A 3,812-nucleotide genomic window follows, 5' to 3' on the forward strand; every position below is an offset into this window, starting at 1 on the left:
CGAGGGGCGGCCTCACCAGGGCCGAGCCCAGGGCTCAGATCCCTTCCCTGTCCCTGCTGGCCACCCCAGGGCTTGTAATAAAACCTATATGATATTTGGTATTCAATCTCAAGTTATGGTTAAATTTATTATCAGCAAATTAAATATAAAAAGAAATGGTGTTAATATCAGATTGTATTGTAACTGAACTTTGTTGTGGTCAGACAGTGTTATGGTTCTAAACGTTTTTGCTTCAGGCCAGATGGTGTTATGTCCAGACCTGTCTGGACCCTGGATACCTGCACACCTGTGCTGAGCCGTCCCCTCCTCCCCACGGTGGAAAGCCGGCGACCTTCCCCGGCAACAAAAAGCCCGCGAAGGAAAAGCCCGCGAAAAGTTGTTGACGACTTGCAAACGCCTCCGGGAGCACCCCCAGCCTCATGAATATTCATGCAGGCTGCACTTCAAAAGGACTCCGTTTGGGGATGTAAGGTGTGTGTCTGGGTGGAGCAGAGACTGCCCCGCACACCCAGCGCTCTTTTGCTCACTTTCGCTTGCTAATAAATTTTACTGGCCACTAAAACAGATTCGAAGGTGGTGATTTCCCTTTAAATTATCATTAATCCATAACAGTGCTGACACAAGCCGGGATGCCATTGGCCTTCTTGGCCCCCTGGGCACCCTGGCAGCTCTCCATGACCTTTGCTTGTAGCCATGCAATTGCAATTTCACAGTTTTCAAGTTTGGTAAGTGGCTGCTTTGAGGTTGTTGGTGTTTAGAGACACAGTGGAGGCAGCGCAGCCACCATGTTATGGTTTTTAATCCCTCCTCTGCACTGAACCACTGTACCTCCCATTAGATCTGTCCGGGTCCGTGGCTGTTAAATGCTGCTAGGATGCAAATCGATTTTCTTGTGAGGAGCTATTCAGACTCATCCAGACTCACCATAGTGCCATGGTGAGAACAGAGCGGGCTTGTACCCTCCCCATGCTAATTGCAGTGGTCTCTATTAGCTCTGGAGTCACACCATAATCCAGGCAGTTTTCTGGAAGGTCATCAATTGTGACCCAGTGGACAGAGTCTTTTAGTGTCTTGGACTAACAGAATGTTGTCAGTGCCAAAATTCTCACAGATATTCTCATTTTAGGTTTAATATATTAAAATGCCTGTGTGTAGGGGGAGGCGCTCGGAAGTTCTTGAGATGTACAGGAAAAACAGAGGCACATGAAAAGACCTCTGATGCACGGAAAGAACAGGGAGCTAAAGATCTCGCGATGTACAGAAAGGGGTATATAAAGCAATTGCGCAGTTAATAAATCCAACCAATAGCATCCACCATATTGGCATTTGTGCTTTCTTTCCTGCGGAGGTTAACCTCCTGGAAGGGCTACCTGTGATCTGAACGACGCATTCCTGTGGCTTAGCAGATAGAAAAAAGCAGCAAATGCCTTACCACAACAAGTGGTGACCCCGGTGTACGGACGGTGGCTGTCGGCGGTACACGGCAGGAGGCAAAGGAGCTCCACGCAGGACGGGAGACTGCACGGCGCGCCTTGAGGCCACAATCAAGGTAAAAATATGGGGCAGAAAACAAGACTTCTATGAAGTCGAGTGCTTTAAAAGAGATGCTACAAAGATTATTAAAGTTCGGTATTCTGGCTGAGCCGATGGATTGTATGAAGCCTGAGCTGTGGCCCTTGATAAAAGCTGATTTAAAAGAGCAGGAAGAAAAGGGAAATCCGCAGCACTTGATGACTTGGAATAAAGTAAATATATTGATGAAAGCCACCCAAGCCAAACAGCATGCATCTAAGGATGCACATAGATCATTGCAAGGTTCCTCAGAGAAAATTACTCAGAGGACCTTGCAGATATTTCCTCTAAGGAGGAAGCTATGAAGCTAGGGGCGGCGTGGCCTATAGAAGGCAAAGCCCCTGAAGAGAACAAAGGGAGCGGAAGTGGCACGAGTCCTTCCAGTTCGCCCGCACACCCCCCGAATACCCTCGGGGAACATCACAAAAAGCAAAAGCCACAATACAGATGGCTGACTTAGAGGATGAGGAGTGGAGAAAAGAAATCCAAGAATGTAAACAAGAAATGCAGGCATTTCAAAACCATCAGGAGAGCAAAAAGGGGCGGCTCCGGCCGGACCCCCTGCTCGATTGGCTTCCGGGTGCTCCCCCTCATCTGGAGGAAGTGAACCCTTGGACTGTGGCAGAGCCTCCTGACCCCTGCAATAGAAAACAATCAGGCAGTCAGTTTGCTCATTGCCGACATCAAAAAACTCAGGCGGAGGCAGATGACGAATCAGACGACAGCGGTCTGAAATCCAAGCACATGGGAAAGGCAGGGGCGTGGCTAGAAAGGGAGGAGAAAAAAACGGAGGAGGAAATGACGAAATTGCTAGCGGAACTGACATCGGCAGTACGTACACTGGAAGCCTTCACCTAGGAAAACAGACGTCTGATCCTGGGCGGGGCTGCTTCCTCTTGTTTACAAAAACACCCTACTGATTGGCAGCTCCTACCGAAAGACTGTATAATGTTAGGAGTAAAACTTGACTCTACAATCGTAGATGTACAACACCCCTCACATGGAGACTGCTTTCAACCGCCTTACAGGACGGGGAGCGTTTTCAACAACTCCTGCTCGATTACAACTCAGACCCAGGGAATTTACTGAAGCTGGTAAAAAAGCTTTCATAGATATAGCTAAGTTAGAAAAGACAAAACCCCTGTGGACCTCTATTAAGCAAGAACAAAATGAACCGTTCTTGAAATGTGTTAATAAGCTCCACGCTGCGGTCACAGAATCAGACTTACCTGATGGTGCTAAGGAAGCTGTAATAATAGAATGTATCCGACAGCAATCTAATCTAATGATCAAGGATATTATAAAGGATATTCCTTGATTGCAATACTGAAGCCTATAGTATTACCAAATTTCCAGGGAGTTTTGTTGGGCCGTGACTGCATGCAACAAATGAAAACTGGCATTACAAATTTATATTAGAGGCCACTGCCGAACACATACCAGCCCTAAAACTTACATGGTTAACTTCACCGGTGTGGGTTGAGCACTGGCTGCTTAATTCAGTAAAAGTAAATGCACTTCAACAATTAGTAGAAAGACACATACAGGTGGGTCATTTGGAACACTCTACAAGCCCTTGGATGCATCTTTCCCTTCTCTCAAATGAAGTGGTAGAGGGAGAGCCCTCACCAGTCCAGCATCCTTCAATCTGTGGCTCGCTTCCCTTGAGCTTGTTACTAACGTGCCCAGTTATCACCCTCTCCCCCCACATAGAAGCCCTGTTGATAAGCCCTGCTAACTCCTGCCCCAGAATCCTTTTCCCCCTCTGGGACAGCTGCATCCCACCTGTCTTATTTGTTACCAGCAAACCAGGTGCCTGATAAACCTCGCCATGGTCAAAGAACACAAACGGTGGCACCCGTCTCTGAGCCACGTGTTAATCAGATATGTTTTCCACCCTCTATCAGTGGCTTTCCCTTCCACTTGAGGGATGGGTGAAAACACGATCAGAGCTCCCGAGCCTTCAGTTAGCCACCCCAGTGCCTTGAAGTCCTTTTTGAGTGACTTAAGACTTCTCTCTACCACCTCATTGTTACCTGCCTGGATAACCAAGAAGGGGTAGTGATCAGAGGGTCACACCAGAGCAGTGACCTTCCTTTTAATATCTCTGACCCAAGCCCCACAGAGGCAGCAGACCTCTCTATGGTAGGGGTCTGGTCAGCATAAGGTGATGGTTTGACTCTGGCTAAATGCCAGGTATCCACCAAGTCACTCTATCACTCCCCCCCCCCCCCCCCCCC

At 48.0% G+C, this 3,812-nt stretch overlaps 1 protein-coding gene across 1 annotated transcript in view; it reads right to left on the reverse strand.

The window, feature by feature from the left end:
• The window catches only part of LOC113490546 (E3 ubiquitin-protein ligase Topors-like), a 20,779-nt gene that overhangs the window by 15,593 nt on the left and 1,374 nt on the right, over positions 1–3,812 (reverse strand). The gene's annotated exons all lie outside the window — the stretch shown is intronic.

This window comes from Athene cunicularia, unplaced genomic scaffold, assembly GCF_003259725.1.
Source record: "Athene cunicularia isolate RWA unplaced genomic scaffold, athCun1 SCF_13, whole genome shotgun sequence".
Classification (NCBI taxonomy): Eukaryota; Metazoa; Chordata; class Aves; order Strigiformes; family Strigidae; genus Athene; species Athene cunicularia.